This window comes from Lontra canadensis, unplaced genomic scaffold, assembly GCF_010015895.1.
Source record: "Lontra canadensis isolate GAN:19392208 unplaced genomic scaffold, GSC_riverotter_1.0 scaffold92, whole genome shotgun sequence".
Taxonomy (NCBI): domain Eukaryota; kingdom Metazoa; phylum Chordata; class Mammalia; order Carnivora; family Mustelidae; genus Lontra; species Lontra canadensis.
In genome coordinates, this window is record NW_022631086.1 from 7,008,727 (window position 1) to 7,031,477 (window position 22,751).

Genomic DNA, 22,751 nt, shown 5'->3' on the forward strand with positions numbered 1-22,751 from the left:
TAGCCTTTTTGACCAGTGTGAGATGGTATCTCACTGTGGTTTTGATTTGTATTTCTCTCATCCCGAGGGACGTTGAGCACTTTTTCATGTTTCTGTTGGCCATGTGGATGTCTTTGCAGAAATGTCTGTTCATGTTTTCTGCCCATTTCTTGATTGGATTGTTTGTTCCTTGGGTGCTGAGTTTGGTAAGTTCTTTATAGACTTTGGATACTAGCCCTTTATCTGATATGTCATTTGTGAATATCTTCTCCCATTCTGTCCATTGTCTTTTGGTTTTGTTGACTGTTTCCTTTGCTGTGCAAAAGCTTTTGATCTTGATGAAGTCCCAATAGTTCGTTTTTGCCTTTGCTTCCCTTGCCTTTGACAATGTTTCTAGGAAGAAGTTGCTGCGGCTGAGGTTGAAGAGGTTGCTGCCTGTGTTCTCCTCAAGGAGTTTGATGGATTCCTTTCTCACATTGAGGTTTTTCATCCATTTTTAGTCTATTTTTGTGTGTGGTGTAGTTTCATTCTTGTGCATGTGGCTGTCATCAATTTAAAAATATTTTATTGCTACAACATGTTAACCATCATCTGAGCTTTTGTGAGTCAGAATTCTTTTGTTGGTGGAGGGTCTTTTCTCCACGTTGATGGTTGTTGACTGATATGCGTGCTGGTTGCTGAAGGGTGGGGTGGCTGTGGCAGTTTCTTAAAATAACACAGCAATGACATTTGCTCCATCAGTTGACTCTTCCTTTTGGAATTTCTCTGTAGTGTGTGATGCTGGTCGATAGCATTTTATCCACAGTAGACCATTTTAAAAAAATCTCTAACCCTGCCATTCCTTATTAACTAAGTTTATATCATACTCTAAGTCCTTTGTTGTCATTTCAACAATCTTCACAACATCTTCACCAGGTAGATTCCATCTCAAGAAACCACTTCCTCTGCTCAGCCATCAGAAGCAAACTCTCATCCGTCCAAGTTTGATCATGAGATGGCGACAATTCAGTCTCATGCTCAGGCTCCACGCCTACTGCTAGTTCTCTTGCTATTTTCACCACATCTGCAGTGAAGTTGTGAACCCTTCCAAGTCATCTGTGAGGATTAGAACCAACTTCTTCCAAACTCCTGTTAATGTTAGTATTTTGAACTTCTTTCCATGAATCACCAATGTTTTGAGTAGCATCTAGAACCCTAGAAAGGTGCACCCTTTCTAGGAGGTTTTCAATTTGCTTTGCCCAGATCCATCAGAATTACTATCTGTGGCAGCTGTAGATTTAGGAAATGTATTTCTTCAATAATAAGACTTGAAAGTCAAAATTACTCCTTGATCCATGGGCTACAGAGTGAATGTTGTGTTAGCAAGCATAAAAACAACAGTAATTTCATTGTATGTCTCCATCGAACCTTGTGGGTGACTAGGTGCATTGTCAATGAACAACAGTATTTTGAAGGGAATCTTTTTTTTTTTTTTTTTTCCTGAGCAGAAGGTCCAACAGTGGGCTTAAAATATTCAGTAAACCATGTTGTGAACAGATGTGGTATCATCCAGGGTTTGTTGTTCCATTTATAGAGCACAGGCAAAGTAGATTTAACATAACTCTTAAGGGCTATAGAACTTTCGGAAGAGTAGGTGAGCATTGGCTCCAACGTGAAGTCAACAGCTGCATCAGCCCCTAGCAAGAGAATCAGCCTGTTCTTTGAAGCTTTGAAGCCAGGCATTGAACTCTCCTCTCCAGCTATGAAAGTCCTGGATGGCCTCTTCTTCCAAGAGAAGGCTGTTTTGTCTACATTGAAAATGAACTGTTGAGTGTAGCCACATTCATGAACTATGTTAGCTCGATCTTCTGAGTAACTTGAGCTTCACCCTGCACTTGTACATCATGGAGATGGCTTCCTTCCTTAAACCTTGTGAACCCACCTGTGCCAGCTTCAGCCTTTCCCCCCTGCCCCAGCTTCCTCACTCCTCTCAGCCTTCACAGGAGCAGTGAGAGTTAGGGCCTTGCTCTGGGTCAGCCTTTGGCTCGAAGGAATATTGTGGCTGGTTTGATCTTCCACCCAGACCACTAAACCTTTCCCGATATCAGCAATGAGGTTGTTTCACTTCATCTTCCTGTGTTCACTGGAGTAGGCTTTTTTCCTTAAAGAACTTTTCCTTTGCATTCACTGCTTGGCTAAGAGTTTGTCACAAGAGGCCTAGCTTTTTGGCCTATCTCTGCTTTCAACATGACTTCATCCCTAGATGTATTTTTTTTAGATTTATTTATTTATTTAAGAGAAAGAGAGAGAGAGGGAGAGAGAGACAGAGAGCTCGAATGGAGGGGAGGGGCAGAGGCAAAAAGCTGACTCCCCACTAAGCAGGGAGCCCGATGCAGGAATCGATCCCGGATGATCATGACCTGAGCCAAAGGCAGACACTTAACCAACAAAGCCACTCAGGCGCCCCCAATCACTAGCTTTTTATTTGAAGTGAGTGCAACTCTTCCTGTCACTTGAACACTTAAAGGCTATTGTATGATCAATAACTGATCTAATTTTGATATTACTCTGTCCCAGGAAATAGGGAGGCCTGAGGAGAGGAAGAGAGATGGGGGAATGTCCTGTTGGTGGAGTGGTCAGAACACACACAAGACTTACAAGTTAAGTTTGCCATCTTATACAGGCACGATTTGTAGCACTCCAAAACAATCACGACAACAACATCAAAGATCACTGATCGCAGATCACCATAACAGATAAAATAATAATGGAAAGTCTGAAATATTACAAGAGTTAACAAAACGTCTGAGCAAATGCTGTTCAAAAAATGGCACTGATGGGGCACCTGAGTGGCTCAGTGGGCTAAGCCTCTGCCTTCAGCTCAGGTCATGATCTCAGGGTCCTGGGTTCGAGTCCCGCATCGGGCTCTCTGCTCAGCAGGGAGCTTGCATCCCCGCCCCTCGCCTGCATCTCTGCCTCCTTGTGATCTCTGTCTGTCAAATAAATAAAATCTTTAAAAAAAAAATGGCACTGATGCAGGCTTGCCATAATCCTTCAGTTTGTAAAATAAAATAAAATAAAATAAAATAAAATGCAACATCTGCAAAGCAATAAATAAATAGAGCAAAGTGCACTAAAACAAAGTGTGCACATACGTTCTTTTCAAGGGCATGTGCAACAGTCACCAGAATAGAGGATACACATTCACCTAAAACAAGTCTTGATAAGTTTGAAAGGGTAGAAAGAAAACACAAATTAGAAATATCAGGGATGGAAGAGCAAATATCATTACAGAGTTTACCAACATCAAAAGGTTAATGAAGAAAATTACAAAGAACTTTGTGCCAATCAATTTGAAAACTTAGAGGTCATCCACAGATTCCTTGAAAAAATACAATTTATCCAAAACGGATGCAAGGTGAGATAGGAAAGCTGAGTGCCCTTTTACTATTAAAGAAATTGTTTAATCAAAGATCTTCCCACAAATAAAAGTCCAGGCCCAATTGAAATTCCATCACACATTTAAAGATGAAATAATACCTTTCTTAAACTCTTTAAGAAAATAGTAGAGGAGAAAACACCTCCCAGCTCATTTTATGAGGTCAACCTGACAGCAAATCTGAGCTAATATTATAAGAAAGATGATCAAGTAAGGTCTCTCATGAGGATAGATACAAATATACTTACAAAATATTATTCAGTGGAATCTGGTGACTTATAATAAGGGGAATAGACACAGATATAGACAGATATAAAATCTGAATTATACAATAAGGATAATATATGACCAATTGAACAAGGTTTGTTCAATAGTCAAAAATCAATCAGTGTAACTCATAACTCAATACGTTAATAGAGGAAAAAAACGATATGATCATCAAATATGGACTGAAAAAGCGTTTGACAAGATTTAACATTCATGATAAAAAAAAACTCTCCACAAATTAAGAAAACATGGGACCTTCCTCAATCTGATAATTGCATCTATTGGAATAATAACAATTAATATACAATGATAAAAGACTTGTGTTTCTGCCTAAAAATTAGAAACAAGACAAGAATATGTGCTTTGGGGCACCTGGGTGGCTCAATCAGTTAAGTGTCTGCTTTCAGCTCAGGTCATGATCCCAGGGTCCTGGGATCAAGCTCCACATCAGGGAGCCTGCTTCTACCTCTCTCTCTGCCCCTACCTACCCCACACCAGTATGCACTCTCTCTCTCAAATAAATAAATAAAATCTTTAAAAAAAATAGTATCTGCTTACTATTTCTATTCAACATTATGCTGGAAGTCCTAGCCGGTGCTCTAAGTCAAGCACAAGAAATGACAAGTATGCAGATTGCAAAGGAGGAAGTAAAACTGTGGTATTTCCAGACTGCATAATTGTGTATGTTGGAAACTTCATGAAATCTTAAAAAGAAAGACAACTGATCATTGAATTTATTATTGATACTACATCAATAAACAAAAATCAATTATATATATAAATTAGCATTATATCTCATATAGAAAAAATAAAAATTAAAAAATGAAAATTTAGAAATGCCATTTACAATAGCATTAAAAATATCAAATACCGAGAAAATAGATCTATACATGTATCTCCGTTTCCTCACGCATGAAATCAAGATGATGGCAATCCTTCTCTCATACAGTGGTTGTGAAGGTTAAATGAATGAATACTTAAGAGTTCTGCCTGGCAGGTCTTAAGTTCTTTGTAGATAGTAATCAAAACCTCAATGTACATATCAGTTGTAAGGTAAATGGAAGCTGTGACATGGATTTTTAAAAGTCACAATGAGAAGTCTTTCCCGTTTCACAAAGAAGGAATATGTGATTTATTGATTATGCAACTCTGTGTTAAATCTGTGAAAGTGTGAATCTTGACCAGGAGTATGAGGGTACTGAATAAGTTTTTCCAGTAGGGGGAGCTCTGACCAAGCATTTTAAAAGCACAGACACAAGCTTCTGTCTCCGCTTTGGGGTTCCAGACTGTCCGTGCCCTAGAATTTGTCCTCCCTTTGCTCCTTGTGTCATGTGAGTGAAATAAAGCACTGCTACAAAATATATTTTTTTCTCCTTAAGAGCAGTCTATTGTAATAAATGAACTTGATTTGGATTTCAGACTTAATTTCTACTAGAGAAAGAATGCATTTATCTTTTATTGGCAAAAAAGTATAGTTTCCTACTGTATAAATATCTACATTTGGGGATTACAACGGCATCTTTGCTATTTTTTTCCTTCTTTGGAGACCACTGTACAGAAGGTTTTACTAAGGCTTTCTTGGCCCGAGACTTCAAATTTACCCTTTTGCTTCCATACTCCCTTTATTATTTAAAAAAAAAGAAGAAGGGGCGCCTGGGTGGCTCAGTCGGTTAAAGCCCCTGCCTTTGGCTCAGGTCATGATCTCAGAGTCCTGGGATCGAGCCCCACATTGGGCTGTCTGCTCAGTGGGGAGCTTGCTTCCCCCCCTCTCTCTGCCTGCCTCTTTGCTTACTTGTGATCTCTCTGTCAAATAAATAAATAAAATCTTTTAAAAAAAAAAAAAAAAAGGGAGAAGAAGAACCCCTGCCTCCTCCTACCACAGAGACTCTGGAGAAACATGTCTTCATCAGCAAGAGCCATTCTTTGTTGTCATGTTTTAAGTTTATTAAATTCAAAACATTTTACCAATTTTCTTTTGACTTGTTTTTTTACCTGTGTCATCCCTAGAAGTGCAGGGCTTTTGTTTTTATTGAGGTATATTTGACAATTAAGAACTATGTATATTTAAGATGTACAATTTGATGTCTATATATACAGTAATCACATTAGAGCTGAGTCACCTATCCATCTCTTCAAATATTTGCCACTCTGTAGGACACATTTATTATTTATTTATTAATTTTTAAAAGTTTATTTTTTTTTTAGTAATCTCTACACCCATTGAGGCTCTGACTTATGACCCTGAGATCAAGAATCACTTGCTTTTCTGACGGAGCCTGCCAAGCACCCCCGTAGGAGCCATTTTAAGTAAGTTTAATGGTTACAGGGAAAAGATAGAATATTCCAACTAAAATTCCTATTTCCCAAACCAATCTCAATATCCTAGCATGTGGACTACGTATACAGCCTTGTTCCTAAAGCTCACTGCATGGCGCTAGCATTATGAATTTTATATTTTTGTCGCTCATCTCATAGTTGCCCCTGAAAAGCTTGATTTAAAATCAAGTCCATGAAAAGGGACATGTCTCACTAATTTCAGGTTGCTAGGCAACTAGTCTACTGGGTAGTGTCTGCTCTGTTTCCCAGGAGATTGGGGAAACTTAGCAGAAAACCTGTATCATTTAAGACCAATACATACATATCTATTCATTTACATATCACAAATGTGTACTTGTGTTTGTATATTTTAACTTTTGGGATTTTTTGTTTTGTTTTGTTTTTGTTGTTTTGTTTTTTTGGAGAGAGAGAAAGAGCGTGCGTGGGGAGGGGCAGAGGGAGAAGGAGAGAGAGAGAATCTCAGGCAGCCTCCAGGCTCAGCACGAGACGGGGGGGCTCCATCCCACCACCGTGAGATCATGACCTGAGCTGAAACCAAGAGTCGCATGCTTGTCCGACTGAGCCACCCAGGTGCCCCATATTTTTATGTTTTAAAAAGTACTATTTCTAGGAAAACTGTTTAACCTGCAGAATTTGTGTTATCTTATTTTTCCAAGGAAACTCCCTACTCCACCTTTTAGTCTTATTAAGACAAGTAAAATTAATATTTAGAATTCTAGTTTAGGGAAATGAACGAATGTCAACTGTATATATTTTCTCTCTCATTCCCTGAAGTTTTTTGTATAGGATCTAAGTTTTTCTTAAAACTAATATCAAAACCAAATATTTTCCTTACTGTCTTACCAACTGATAATCATTATTATCACTGTATGCATTTAGGGTTGCAAGGTCAGAATTCTAGAAGTTGATAAGGTCCTGTAGGGTACCTGGCCTCTAATTATATGTACTTAATTTAGAATGATTACTTTGGTGTGTAATCTGAAAACCATTTAGAGTTACGGGTTTCTTATGTCATCTATTTTTACTTCTTAAAATAATAATTTAAAAATCTAAAAATGTACCCATTATTAAAATAGCTGAATATAGAATACTTAATTAGTATATCTAATCACTTTATTTAATAGATCAGAGAATATCAAGACAAAATTAGTCCAATTATCTTTCCAAGCTAAATTTTCTCTATCATATGTCATACTCTCACCAAGTAATTGCCAGAAATAAAAACTAGATAACATATGAATCTTTTCCACAAATATTTGGGACAAATATTTTCCATAAAAATTCAGTATTATTTTATTCTAAAGTATTATAGCTTTCATATGAATCCCTAATTTATTTATCTATTATCTATTGATTGATTTATTCATTCATTCATTTAGTCATCGCAAATTAACCACTACCTGCCACTGTTCTAGACACTAGAGATGGAGATACGATAGTAAACATGAGGTTGTTCTTTTTTTTCTCCTAAGGTCAAAAACTTTTCTGATGCCTCCTTAGAGCTTCAATGCTTTAAAATAGCTTAGAATCTAAGTTCATGTGAGCTGCATTTTTCGGAGGCTTACCAGGATGAAACTCGTTTTGTATGCCTTTAGCAGCCTCACGGAGGCATTTCTGTCTGGCAGTCAGCTCCCCATCAGGACCGATTCAGAAATCCAGGCCCTTTAAGTCTGGTGGCTTTGTTTCCTGGGGCCCCGGGCTCTTTGCATCTAGCCCACAGAGGATGGCAAAGCACACTCATTTAAATACCTTGACCAGAAGCAGCCCCCGTGACTTCTCAAGCTCTGCTGGTGAGCACTGGAGCAAGGAGGGGAGGAGGCTAGGAAATATTGTCCTAGGCGAAGCCACCCAGACACCCCTGTAGTCCTATTCTTAAATAGTGCTTAATACTTAAGTCTTCCAGAGATGGTCTCCCTCTACCTGTTTTTTTTTTTTTTGTTTTGTTTTGTTTTTTTTTTAATATATGTAACAAAAGTTACTAAGTTTCTAAAAAGTGATTCTCTTCGGAGCAATGCAGGTCCTACTGTCCCGGTTGGTCCTACTGGTAAACATCACTTTCATCAGGCTGTGATTCTCAGAACTTGTAGCTAAAAAAAATCTAAACTTTTTACTGAGTTAAACTAAAAATGGCTAGCATTAACATTACATAGCAATTAGCATAAAATTAACTTGTGCACAAAATTGGAATTACAGGGGTCCATGGGTGGCTCTGTCAGTTAAGCTTTCTACTATTGATTTTGGCTCAGGTCATGATCTCAGGGTCGTGAGATCAAGCCCCGCATGGGGCTTTGTGCTCAGGGTGGAGTCTGCTTGAGATTCTCTCTCTCCCTCTAACCTCCCCCAACTCATGCTCTCTCTCTCTCTCAATAAAATCTTAAAGGAAATAGGAATTCCAAAATTTAAGCACACAGTCTTTTTTTTTTTAAGATTCATTTATTTATTTGACAGAGATCACAAGTAGGCAGAGAGGCAGGCAGAGAAAGAGGAGGAAGCAGGCTCCCCGCTGAGCAGAGAGCCAGACGCCAGGCTCAATCCCAGGACCCCAAGATCATGACCTGAGCCAAAGGCAGAGGCTTTAACCCACTGAGGCACCCAGGTGCCCCTAAGCATACAGTCTTAATCAAAGGTTTACTTTCCTAAATGTGTGTTGGTTCCAATATATTTTCATTATGTTTTTCCTGGGTTTGGGCCTCTGTTTTTAGAGAGCTGATGATTTCTGTTAACTTCCTTTACCTGAATCTCAAATCTTTTTTATGGAAACAAACTGTTTAAACAGATGTAAAAAGTCGCTGAGGTCCTCAGAGCTAAATGTAAATTACAATGGTTGGGAAGATTTTTCAGCTTCTAAGAAGAAACTCGACTTGACACTGCTAAAGCGGAAAGAGGACTTCTCATCTCAGAGAAAGGAAGCTTCCAGACAGTGAAGGTGCATAGGATTCACGCCAAGGTTGGGTCTTCAGAGGGTCAGAGGGACCTCAGAAACTGGTTCTCTGGGCCCCACCCTCCTGGCTGTGTGGGCAGTACCTCCCGTGGTCACAAGATGGCAGCAACAAGCCCCAGCTGCTGCCGTGTCCTGGGGAGAAGCCCCTCTCAGACTTCCTTAGGACTTCTTCCCTAAACACTTAAAACTTGAAGGACCTCAGAGAGCTTGTCTTTTTTTTTTTTTTTTTTAATGTGGGTTGTATTGATCTTTACCAATTTTATAAATTAGAACTGAGAAAAATGAAAGCATGTTTATCAATTTATTTATAATACAAATAAACCTTTAGGTGTTAACATAAATCACCATTTTTATGAAAATAACAAGAACACTGTTATCTAAAACAAATGTAGTGAGAAGAGTGGCATTGTTTTACATTTGTTATAAGGCTCTGTAATGTCTGGCTCAACAGAAAGCAGGTGGGTTCTCATATCTGCTTCTGCACGCCATCGGCAGGGATACCCTACAATGTGCAACCTCTGGAAAAGACCAGGGTACGTTAATGAGACAATGTGGGTGTACATGCAAATGACATCTTGGTATTATTATGAAAACAGATACCACAGGTTCCCTGAAAATGGGGGCTCCTTATGTTTTTTTTTAAGAGCTAAGAAGCTGTTCCCAAAAGGCTTCCCCTCTCCCCCAACATCCTCCTTGTGATAACTAACCAGTGCGGGATCACTTGCCTATTTCTAAGGGAAGAGAATCAAATTGGCAGGACTGGCTTATGCCAATGATTCTTTCATGTGCATCAGAATCTGTTAAAACAGATTGCTAAGCTCCCAACACCAGGGTTTGTGATTCGAGAATTTGGGGGTGGAACCTAAGAATGTGCATTTCTAGCAATTCCCTTGTAGGGGTGCTGCAGCTTGTCACCGTAGGGCACCTGTTGTGAGACCCGGACTTGGACCAGTCAGGGAGTTGGCGGGGGGGGGGGGGGTTGGCCAGGCTTCCTGGAACACGCTGGGATGTGGAGGGCAGGGATAGCTTAATAAATTGGGGTTAGGTAACACACAAGAGGGGAGATGGCTGTTGGTACAACCAACGGCGTTTGCTGTACTTATATTCTCAGAAAATTCATGGTAGATTCCTCCAAAATAGAGAAATACCTGAACACTGGTCCTGATAGGTGACTTATAGGAGGTCGGTACAAATATTCCAAATTATAGAGAAGCGCAGGGTAGGAAAAGGCCCTTTATATTCCTAGCAGTGGATTTCACTGAAAGAACTAAGAGAATTTGGGAGGTGGAAAGGACCATCAGTGACAACACCCCTTCTGCGTTGTAGAGTCGGAGGAAAGGAGGCCGGAGATGGAGGGAGGCCCCCAAGCTCCCCCAGTCACCAAGTGGTGCTACGAACCATACCCAGCCCCTGGGAGCTCGTGTGATCTTCAGAAGTTCTTGGTCTTCCACACGGTGGTTGAAGCAAAGAAACCAAAACCAAAACTGAGATAGGAGGAGCAGGTTTCCCTTCTTTTTTCTTTTGCAGAGTGAGTAGAGAAATACTTTTGGTCCTAGACAGTGGCCCTGGGGTTACCTTTGCCAAGGAGGCATGCGGCCTGAGGGGGAGGGGACAGCAGTAGCTGAGAAGAGGTTCTCCTCTGCGGGGAGACGCCTGGCGCAGTCACTTCCGCGTGTCCAGCGAGACTCACCAGATGAACAGGGAGGCCGGGGCCGCTCAAGGCCACTTTACAAGGCTACCACTCCCCCGAAGGACCACCCTAGGACAAGGCCCTCCCTTATCCGAACCAAATCCCCCTCCTGTAAACCCACACACACTAACTTTTGATTTGGAATGTGTTTGGTCCAAAGTAAGCAGCTTAATAAATAATTTAAAAGGAATTTTAAAACGTACAAAGTTCACCAGCATCATCTTCTGGGGTTTTTGTTTTGTTTTATTTTGTTTTCTTCAGGTTAAACATTCTTATTTTCTTCAACAGCTATTTATAAAACTGGGTAACATCGTAATAGAGCTTCTAGAGTCCCCCTGCCCCCCATGGTTGTCACCCTTCACAGGTTAGCCGCAACTTATCAATGTCCTTCTTAAAACGTGACAGTGGTAGTCACCAGACCTGAGGGAAACGGTCTGGATGCAGTTAGCTATCCTAACTAGAGTGCTGGGCACCATGGGCATTTCCTTCCTTATTCTGAACGCTGTGTTTCCATAATGAAACCTAACTGCCTCTGGCATTTTTGGTTCTCAGGACATATTAGAAGACAAAGGCTTGATCTTATTCTCCGAAGGTTCTAGCTCCTTCGCCATGGACACTTTCTGGCTCTCTGTACCCAGGATCCGTTTTCCTAATCCCTGTGCCGAGTGTCTTGGTGGTTGAAGGGCTTGAGCCGGTAGAAACTTTGGGCTCAGAATTATGTTGTGGCCGGGAGGGAGGGAGGGGAAATGTGACCAGATCCTGGGGGATAGGGAGGCAGGAAAGAGGCCAGGAAAGAGGTCTCTAAGGAGAAGAGTTTGGGATTGTCGGTATCTGAATGTCTTTGCAGGAGGTGTGCAGAGAAGGTGGAGAGAGAAGGGCAGAGACCAACCCAGGCCCCCGGTTGTGACTTTCGATCCCTTGTTCCTTCGGGTTCTGCTTAGAGTAGCCCAGCGGGGCTCAGAGGCTGTGCTAGCTCCACTCTCCTTCACAGGTGCACAGCTGAATCTTGAGTGTAAAATATTTATGTCACAACCAGGTTGTCATAATGTTACCGAGATGCTTCTCAGATAGCATTGGAGCTTATCGTGTGACCCAAGGCAGATGTAAGGATCGCAGAACTTTTAAAGAAAGGTCATGTATTTCTCAGAAATTTTGGAAGCTTGAGCATGGTAGTAAGAAGTTTTTCTCAAGCTCGAACCTAGAGGTAAAGGACAGTGGTTAACAGAGTCAAATCATGAATGCCATATGAGAAACACTTTCTTTTAATAACTGTCATTTAACAATTATTACAGATTGGTTCGTTTCTTCAAATGTGTTGCCAAACATTCTACTATTTAAACACAACAAATACAAACACAATGAAACACACAAAATGAGCCAAGAAACACAACAAAATGGGAATTGTTGACCCAGAGGGATCTCAAAGGCTAGTGGAAGGGTTCTTTTTTTTAAATGGTTTTATTTATTTATTTGACAGAGACACAGCGAGAGAGGGAACACAAGCAAGGGGAGTGGTAGAGGGAGAAGCAAGTTTCCCCCTGAGCAAGGAGCCCAATGCAGGGCTCGATCCCAGGACCTTAGGACCATGACCTGAGCCAAAGGTAGACGCTTAACCAAGTGAGCCACCCAGGCATCCCTGGTGGAAGGGTTCTTATCACCAATCTCCTTTCAAATGGTTCCCAGTTGCCTCAGATTTCTAAACAAGAAGCGATCATTTTCGTTTCATAATTTAAAACTTTTTTTTAAAAGCTCAAAACGCAGGGATGCCTGGGTGGCTCAGTTGATTAAGTGTCTGTCTTTGGCTCAGGTCACGATAGCCATGTCCTGGGATCAAGCCTTGCATCGGGCCCCACATGGAGCTCCTGAATCAGGTTCCCCACTCAGCGGGGAGCCTGCTTCTCCCTCTCCCTCTGCCACTCCCCGCCTGCGCAGGTGCCCAGTGTTTGTCCTGTGGTAAGCATTTAATAAACCTGATCTATTTTTGATTGGGTACCTCTTATGCATACAGCACTATGCTAAGTACTTTACATAAATTGTTCCATTTTATTCTTCCAACAGCCCTGTGAGGTAGATATTCTTGTTTGGACGTATGGTTAAGGAAATAGCGTCAGACATGTTGTTCTGGTTGTCACTTGTTCATAAGCAGTAGAAGCAAGACTTCAATGAAGACCCTTGCTCCCAAGACCATTCATGTAGCCCCGGCCACTGTGGGAAGCCACAGAGGCAGAAAATAAGCTTGAGGGCTTTTACAGTTTTGCAGAGAGTTGGCTGTACACATGCCCAACAATGCTTGGATAAAAGAGTTTATACATGTGGGCCCTAGGGAAAACCATGGTATTGGGAGAGTGGATTCAAGGTTAATGCTTTTTCATTTTGCAGAAGAAAGTACTGCTGCCTCCTGACGGTACCCGTTACATCATATTTATACTGTTTTGTAGATGGCATTTGTTAGGTCAAGGAAGTTCTTCAACTGCATATTTTCATCTTTAATCCCTTCTGCTGCTAACTTTTACAAGTCTGACAGTAAGGATCAGATTTTTCATGATTTGTTCCAGCCCCTGCTTGCTGATCCCATTAGTGTGTGTGTGTGAGAGAGAGAAAGAGAGACTTTAAAAAATAAGTTATGTATATACTTTAAAGTAATTCTATTTAGAAGTTGATTATTTTGTGGGAAGGACCATCCTGGATAATTCCTTTAGTTTCTCCACAATCTTAGGTGTAATATTGAATTGTCATTTGAAGCATAATGGTCATTACCTTGAATTGAGTGAAGGCTATCTTTTATGTTTAAGGTACTCTGAGACCTAAATAAGACTGCTAATAAAATATTATCTAATAATGCTGATATAAATACTTCTATTAAATGTTTTATGTTATGCACATACATGGAGGCAAATATCATCATTTAAAAATTAACTTTTATAAAATTAGAAGAAGTCTAGGTAGCACTTTCCAACATTTGCAAAATCATAGGCATGGAATTTCAGGACGCCTTGTCCAACTCCCCCCTCCCCTTTTTTTCTGAATCAGAAATTCACAGAAGCAGGAATTCTTAAAGCTGAAGCTGACTCAAAGATTTGGCAAATAGGCAAAATAGAAGAAAGTGCAGAACCCATGCAAAGAGTGGCTGCTGTAGTTAACTACATAGGACATTTATGCCTTCAGCTAGAAAGGATGCTGATCGTATTTTTTAAATTAATAATAATAATAATTATAATAATAATTATTATTATTTTGAGCAGGCTCCAAGCCCAGCCCAGCCTGGAGCCCAACAGGGGGACTGAACTCACGATGCTGAGATCAAGTGTGGCAGGCTTCACCGACTGAGCCGCCCAGCCGCCCCTGATCTTGTCTATTCTTTTTTTAAAGTGCACATATGTGAATAATCACAATCAGAGTTATTTCTTCCTACATGCGGAAAAGGAAGGATGGATGCATAAAGTTTCCGTTCCTAGCAGGACATCAATTTAATAGGGGAGGAAAACTGTGAATTCTTTTTCTTTGATGTTAAAACGACGAACCCGTCTTTTCTCTATGAGACCAACCGAGAAAGAGATACTGAGGTCTGAGATCACCATCACAGACACTTGAATGACTGTCTTCATGGGAAGCTAGCTGCCCTGATTCACAGCCCAAGCAAATCCGCGCTTTCTAGTGGCTTTCGGCTTACGACAAAATGTGATGTCCACTTCCGGCTCAAATGAAGTTGGGCCCGCGCGCACATCGTGACATGACCCCGTGGGAAGGACTGCTCAAGTTAGGTGTTTCCAGGCTGCACTACTTTAACCATTTTCTTGTTGTAACAGGCTGGGAAGTCCCCTGCAGGGCGAGGGCTGCGAGTTGTGCGTGTGCACGCGCGTGAGTGTGGTGTGTGCCCGTGAGTGCGCGCGCTTGTGAGAGCCGGTGTGTGCCCGTGTGCGTGAGTGCACGCGTGAGTGTGTGCTCGTGTGAGCGCGCCGGGGCCGGCGGGTCTGTGGAGTTGTCTGTTCCGTGAGTGCGAGCAGGTGGCCCGCGGGGCGGCGGCTCGGGCGGGGGCCAGAGCGCCAGGTGAGGGTAGCAGGGTGGGGGTGGGGAGGGTGCCCAGCCCGGCCCGGGGGGCTGGGGGCGGGCGTCAACCGCCGGGGCGCGGGTCCCCAGCGCGAGACGGCGCGAGGCCGGCTGGGGAGGCGCCTGCCAGCCGCGCCGGGTCACGTGGCGCGGTCACGTGGCGCGGAGCCGGGCCCAGCGGCGGCGACGGCCGAGGGAGGCGGAGACTCGGCCGAGACGCGGCGGGGGGGGGCGGGGGCCAGGCGGCGGCGGCGGCGGCGGCGGCGGCGGCTGTGGCGGCGGCGCGGGGCTGCTGGAGGCGGAGGCGGAGAGGCGCGGAGGAGCGCGGGGCCGCCGCCACAGGCGCTAGGAGGTGAGGCGGGAGCCGGGCCGCTGTCACGGGCGTCCGGGGCCGGGCGCTGCCGCCCTCCCGGGCGGGGAGGCGGCGGGCCCCGGCGCCGCCGGGAGCGCCCTCCCGAGCCCCGGCCGGGCGCCGGTCCCTCGAGGTGGGCGCCGGGACCCCGGCTCCGGCCAGGCCCCTGTGCACGCGCGGGCGGGGGGCGCGTCGGGCGGCGCCGGGCCGGGAGGGCGGCAGCGCCGGGGTTCGGCGGGAGGGCCGGTCCCCGGGCGGGGGGCGGGCGGGCCGCCTTGGGTGGGCTCTCCCGAGGGCGCGGTGGGAGAGGGTGGCGGACCCCGGGCTCCGGGCGGCGCTGGCTGCTGTTCTGCTGTTTTAGCCTTTTGTTTCAGCGTACAAGAAAATGGGGCGAAATAGAGCTTGGTGTGCGTGTGTGTGTGTAAATCAGGAGGCGTTTGGCTTGGAGCCATTTTTTTTTTTTTCTTAATTGTGGAGAGAGAAAATCCCTTAAAACGGTTTCCCCGGGGAGAAGGGGCTGTGCTCCTCCTCTTCCTCCCCAAGGTCTGGATGGAGTGGATTTCCCTCCCTGCCTCTGCCCACCTTCTCGTCCTCCAGTCTGTCTCCTTCCCTCCTTCCCGCTCCACCTCGGTGAAACCCCCGAGCGAGCGGGGTGTCTGCAAAGCGGCCCGGTCACCTGTCGTGGCAGCTGCATGGAAATGCTGGCGCTTCTGCTGTCTGGTCTGTGCTTTTTCCTCTGGCAAATCACGGAGATTCCGCTCAGAATACCAACCCTTCCTCTTTTCCCTGCGCTTAAAAACAAAGTGTATGATGCTGGTTCCGAAGTTTGACCCGCTTGGGCAATTAGCGGGGAGAGGTGTCTGCTTTCTCCTGTCACACCACTTCAAGGTTGGAAAGGTGAGGGCCATCTAGCTTTGTGGAAGGAAATGAGGGTGACACAGTCCTACCAGGGATGGATGTGACTTACTGCTAAATTGCTGTGGTCATCAGAAAGTCTTCTAACACTTCTCTTCTTGGGGACAATCAGCTTCCCTTGCGGGGAGCTGTTTCCTCGATTTCTGGGTTTGGGGGCTCTCCTGTTTGTATCTTGCAGTTCAGCAGCGCCCTAAGGACACCCAGGAGGCAGGTTTTTGAAAAAGCACAGAGAAAAATCATTTCTAAGGTTTCAAAGAATGTAAAAATCTACCTTTGCGGGGGTTTCTTTCTTTCTGCCTCTGTCTGTCTGGGGTTTCCGTTTCTTGTTAGCTGGACTTGAGCTGTTGCCCTCAGGGCCACTGGGAACAGTGCTGTGGTCCTGGAGAGGGCTCCTCAGCAGGCCCGGCAGCATCAGAGAGCTGGCGTTTGAGGTTGTGATGGATGTGTCGTGACAGGGCACCTTGCACAGAGCCACACTGCGATCCAGGGAGCAGCCGCCCAGCCTCCTGGCTGCCTGGCGGGGCATTTTGGAAGCTGATCTCAACATTGTGCAATGATAGCCACATTCAGACTGGGAGGACCTCAGGCGTCCCCCTTGCGTCTTGATAGTTTACTGTCGTGGAACTGAACCTGTGAATCAAATGTGAAAAGCCAAATCCAGTGTTTAGTTCCTCAATTTAAAGAACAATACTTAATTTGTAGTAAAGAGTTATTTGAAGATGGAAATTTTAAGAGTTTTAAGTGCTCTGTTTTAGTAAGGGCGGTGAAAGTAGCAGGATCTTCATGTGACAGGGGAGGTGGTTGACCTCTAGAGTTAGAAGTATGTAGACCTTAAAAAAAAAAAAAAAAGGAAGTATGTAGACCCGAGTTAGATAGAGAGTCATACAGGGAAAATTTCTAACACAGTGGAGCTCTCAGAGAGGGGACAAGAGTGGAAAGCCAGCATGGCTTTCTGTGCCTGAGAAAGAATAATAATGTGTTTCCTACTGTATACTTTAAAATTGACCTCATTTAGAAAGGATGTGTGTGTCATATTGAACTTTCTGTTTTCATATGGAGCTGTAAGTGTGGCAGTTTGGTTATTCACACACTTTTCCCACCAAAACTCTGAATTGAAAAACAGCAACAACAACAGAAAAACTCTTTGACCTATGAAAAGATACATGGTACATGAAACTTGATTCAGCCTTAATGCCGAGATCCCAAGTAATGGAAGACTGGTAAAGAGACAGCAGCCTTCCTTCCCGTGGAATGTCCACCTTCTCACTAGCTAGCGGAAGGGGAAGCCCAGGTTTTCTTTTCGGTTTTACTGCAGATTCCCTGAGTACCGGAAGTCGGGAATGTTGACTGAGTGCTTACCACGTGTGTGGCGAAGCTAGGACATTGTTCTTCATCTGTTCCACTGCATTTACAGTGTCCGTTGGAGGCTCCCCGTTTTTTTCTGCATGTGGAGAAAGATTGAAGAGAGATTGAGTGGGCCAGTGATGCATGTGATTCCTAAAAATTCATTAAAAATTGAGTAAAACTTCTGTTACGAAATACTTTGATTTAGTTATTACATTGGCTCCTGTTTAGGACTCTGAAGCGGTTTCGGTATTACCTTACTGAAGTTGTTCACTTGCCCTTAGACAGCTGAGACAGCAGGGAATATGTAATTAAAATGTAAAATTGCTTTTAATTTGGCTGGGATAATGTTAATGCAGTTACTAAATTTTAACATACCAAACATACTGGTTTTTTTCTGTGGCAAAATATACATATGAAATTTATCCTCTTGGGACACCTGGGTGGCTCAGTGGATTAAGCGTCTGTCTTCGGCTCAGGTCATGATCCGGGGGTCCTGGGATCAAGCCCCGCATGGGGCTCTGGGGAGTCTGCATCTTCCTCTGCCTGCCACTCCCCCTGCTTGTGTGCTCTCTCTCTGTGTCAAATAAAGTCTTAAAAAAAAAAAATTATCATCTTAACAGTTTGGTGGCATTAGTACATTCCCATTGCTGTGCCCCTGTCCCTGCCATCCACTGCCAGAACTTTTCCTCTTCCTGTGCTGAAACTTTGTACCTGTAAAACAAATGACGGTTCTCATTCCCTCCTGCCTCTGCTCCGGCAATCACTTTTCTTTTCCACTTTCTTTAGGAGTTCAACTACTTTGGGCCCCTCAGATAAGTGCAGTCATACAGTTTTCGGCCTTCCGTGACTGGCTTACCTCACTTAGCATGTCTTTAGGGTTCATTTATCCTGTAGCTTGTGTCAGAATTTCTGTCCCTTTTAAGGCTGATTAATAAATGTTCCGTTAGTGCATGTATGCGCCACGTACACACGTGCACACCACATTTTGTTTATAAACATTCTAAATCTTATACTGAATGTTAATAATCATGGTAACCTCATGATGATCAGGAACTTGTCACTGGGAATTATAGATACCTGTGTTAAAACAGAAAAGTTGGTTATTTAGTGCGCAGTACCTTTAAAAAATACAAGATCCATGAAGGGGAAGGCTAATATGTATGTTATGACCTTGTGGGGTCCTGTGGTTCCCCTTGCATGTGGATTGTGACATAGGGCACTCCTTTTTCAAATATGCAGGTGACGCAGATGATGTTTCTATTTCCCAGCTGATGTTGTAATGTGGCATGTTTTGCTGCATGGAAGAATGTATAGGGCGCACCCTGAGGCATAGGTTGTATAGGAGGGGTGGGGAAAGTGTCTGTTTCCCTTTATCTACCACTTAATAGAATCATGTGTTACTTCCCTAGCATCCTCCAGTGGTTACAGATGAGGGTTTCTCTCTCTCTCTCTCTCTCTTTTTTTTTTTTTTTTTGGAGTTATTTTTAGGAACACCTCTGTTTTAGCATTTATGATACATTTCAGTCCATTTCAGTTAGTTTCCTTTTGATGCTCAAATTGCCCTATCTGTGACTAAGGCTTAGTCAGGTTGGCTCCAAATCCTTATGACATGCCTCTAATAATGTATAGTAGCTCCTTTGCTTTCTGCTGTCACGAGATGTTCCAGGCTCATCTTGTACCCTTCCTATTCCAGCTTTGGAATCAGAACAGACCATTTTCGAAGAGGAAAAAAAGGAAAAATAAATGACCAATAAACATATTAAAATATGCAATTTCACTAGTAATTAAAAAAATGAAATTCAAGGCAATGATAAGATGCCATTTGTTATGAACTGAATGTGGCCTCCCCAGATTCCTATGTTGAAGCCCTGACCTGCAGTGTAATGGTATTTGGAGATGCTGCCTTTGAGAAGTAGGCTAGTTAGGTGTGGTCACGAGGGTGGAGCTCTCATGATAGGATTAGTGCCCTTGTAGGAAGAGACACCAAGAGCCTATTGTCCCCTGTCCCAGTCGTGCCCAAAGTCGAGGTCATGTGAGCACATGGCCAGATGGCAACTCCCTCCAAACCGAAGGAGAGGCCTCAAGAATGAAGCCTACTTGCTGGCATTTAAATCTTGGCCTTCAAGCTTTCAGAGCTGTGTGAAATAAATTTCTGTTGTTTAAGCCAATCAGTCTGTGGTATTTTGTTATGACAGCCTGAGCGAACTAAGACACCATTTTTAATGTATTGTTTAATGTATTGGGAATACCTTTTTTTTTTTTTTTTAAAGATTTTATTTATTTATTAGAGAGAGAGAGACAGAGAGTGAGCGTGAGTTGGAGGAAGGGCAAAGGGAGAGGGAGAAGTAGGCCCCTTGCTGAGCAGGGAGCCCGATGCAGGACTGGATCCCAGGACTCTGGGATCGTGACCTGAGCCAAAGGCAGATGCTTCACGGACTGAGCCACCCAGGCGCCCCTGTATTGGCAGTGTTATTCGTGTTATCACTGAATGTGATATGATTTGGTAAAGCGTAATATATGTAAAGTATTATATTAATAAGATTCTTTTGTAACCTCTCTTGGTAGTCTCAATATTTGGGCATCTTAGTCTGGAAGGAGAATAAGGCAGATAGTAGTTTCCAGTGCTGGGGAAGGTGAAGGGAAACGTGTGCTCTGTTCTAGCGGAGATGTAAATTGATGCACTCGTTTTGAGTAGCTAGCTGGTATGTATCGAAATGGAAACCTTGCATAGCTTTTAGTCCAGCAAGTCCAGATTAGGAATTCATCCTAAAGAACTACATAGTAGAAAAAGTTAGCACAGGATATAAATACATAATAAAGAACTACTTACTTTATGCAGTTACGTAGTAAATGACTTTGAGTAAGGAATTGATTGAACAGATTATGGTACTTTTGTTCCATGCAGCCATTGAAAACAGCGATATGGATCTGTACTGTTTTCAGTCTGGAAAGATGTCTGTGATATATTACTGATTTAAAAAGGCAGGTTACAGGACTGTAAGCATAGCACTTCCATAAAATATAGGCATAAAAAGTGCTGAACAACTAGGCTTTGGATGCCGAGAACCAGGCCTGTGAGGACCTAGGCTTAGGGAACCACCTATTGGATGGTCTGGTTGGTCGCCGTGTCTTAAGGCTCTACCAACTGGTTTCATTCTTGCATAATAAGATTCAGTTTTCCTGGAGAGAGGGCATACGATTGGCCTAGCTGGGATTATTTGGTGTGTGTGTGTGTGTGTGTGTGTGTATGTGTATGAATGGTTGTTCTCAGTTGTTTCACAAAGACCTTATGGAATGCAGGAGGAGTCACAAGAAGAGTTGGGGTGCTTTTAGCTAAAGAAAGGAAAAGACGTTCTAGGAAGATAGGAGATAAATGCCAGTACATATTTAGTTAACATTAAATAAAGTCTTTGCTGAAAAATGTTGAATTCATTACCACGTTTCCATAAATTACTGCAAACTGATAAACTTGGTCTTTCTTTTCCCTTTACCATCCCATTTTGGCATGATAGAACCTATACCAGTGGGTCAGTTCTATTTGGTTTCTTGCTTTCATGGAGAACATTGGGTTGAAATTAAAATTTTGGGTTATTTATGGATTTTAAAACTTATGCCGTTTTTCCCTTTAAATGTGATTAAATCAAGATCACATATATTTCTCCAATGTCAGTGAGTAGGAATAGAAGTCTTGCATGTGTGTGGTGTCAATGATACCCACCCTTAACAGAGAATTTTAAGAATAGAATTGAAAAGTCGTGTTTCTCTTGAAACACTGAAAAAATAAAATAAAAAGAAAAGTAGTATTTATGGACAGCCTCCAATAGTATTGGTGTAGTAGGTTGTAGTGAGTAACGAATTATTCTTTAGGTGTGCAGAGGTGCTGTGCAGATAATATAGACTTATTTGAACAACTTTCTTATTTTTAATCAAAAGCACAATTAGAGCCAGTGTGGGTGTTAAATAAAGCTCTGAGAAAGCACACACTACGATTTAAGATATTAATTTCTTGGGGCGCCTGGATGGCTCAGTGGGTTAAAGCCTCTGCCTTTGGCTCAGGTCATGATCTCAGGGTCCTGGGACCAAGCCCCAAATCTCTCTCTCTCTGCTCAGCAGGGAGCCTGCCTCCACCTCTCTCTCTCTGCCTGCCTCTCTGCCTACTTGTAATCTCTGTCAAATAAATAAATAAAATCTTAAAAAAAAGATACTAATTTCTTATTTTTGCAAAATGAAAGACTTAATTTAGACCTTAGTGGGTGTGGAAGGGTTTGGAAATGCATAGTAGAAGGTGTTCTGTTGTTACGGTTATTTCTGCTTTCTTTTTGGTAGTCTTGACACGTGGGTATCTCCTCCCAGCTTGGAATGGGCTCGAGCCACAGGTTGAAAGTTTTTGTTGTACTGGCTTTTTCATGTCTAGTTAAGGCTAAGTAGTTGGCCTTTTTTGTTTTGTTTTTAGATTTTATTTATTTATCCGAGAGAGAGAGAGAAAGAGAGAGAGAGAGAAAGTGAGAGGAGCAGGGGGAGGGGTAAAGGGAGAGGGAGAAGCGGACTTTCCGCTGAGCAAGGAGCCTGACATGGGGCTGGATCCTGGGACTCTGGGATCATGATTACTGGCCACCCAGGAGTTCCAGAAGTTGGCTGTTGGCCTTTTTTTTTTTTTTTTTTTTAAGATTTTAAGTAATCTCTATACCCAGTGTGGGACTCAAACTCATAACTCAGATCAAGAGTCGTGTGCTCTACGGACTAAGGCAGCCAGGTGCCCTGAAGTTGGCCTTTTTATTGAATAATTTTTATGACAAAAGTCTCCACCTTTACTTTTAAGTCTCAGCTGTGGATCCAGCTAGTTAATGGTTGGAACATTGGGTTCTAAACGCTCTTTTGTATCTACTTTCAAAAACTTTCCCTCGGTATTTTCAGATTCCACTTAAATGTTACAGACTGATGTCACTGCGCTCTTTCATCCTGCTGAATGTTTCCGTTACCAGTTTCTGCAAGTGACAAAGGGAAGGTTCATTTAAACTTCTGAGGCAGTTACTCCTGATTTGTGTGTGTGTGTGTAATTTTCAGTCTCTCGCAAGGGAAATGAGGAGTCTTGTGCAGAAAACCCTTGCAGTTCCACATTTGTTGTTCCCTATGTTCTTTCCTTCCTGTGCAGCTACCAAGCATACATGGTATCTCCCCTGGGGGAACGTATGACTTCAGGACTGAGCATCGTGACTGAACAGTGGCAGAGGTCCTCTGAGCAGCAGGCTGAGCTTCGTCCTGGGACTGTTCTCTTATTCCTAGAAAGTTGGTCAGTGGCGATGTTAGCATATGCTGAGAATATGCAGGATTATCTTTGCACATAATCTGCTTCTTAGGCTTCATACAACCCGCTTAGCCATAAAACCAGATGGACAGATTGAGCTCCAGCGGTTAGATATCAAAACGCATCATAAGAAATTAGGCTTATGCTGTGAAT

At 43.1% G+C, this 22,751-nt stretch overlaps 1 protein-coding gene across 3 annotated transcripts in view; it reads left to right on the forward strand.

The window, feature by feature from the left end:
• The first annotated feature begins 14,961 nt into the window (after positions 1–14,961).
• TULP4 (TUB like protein 4) overlaps positions 14,962–22,751 on the forward strand; it is a 223,243-nt gene continuing 215,453 nt past the window's right edge. For all 3 annotated transcript variants that reach the window (XM_032836454.1, XM_032836460.1, XM_032836461.1), the window contains exon 1: positions 14,962–15,031. The gene's annotated coding sequence lies outside the window, so the exon portion shown is untranslated. The remainder of the gene's footprint in view (positions 15,032–22,751) is intronic.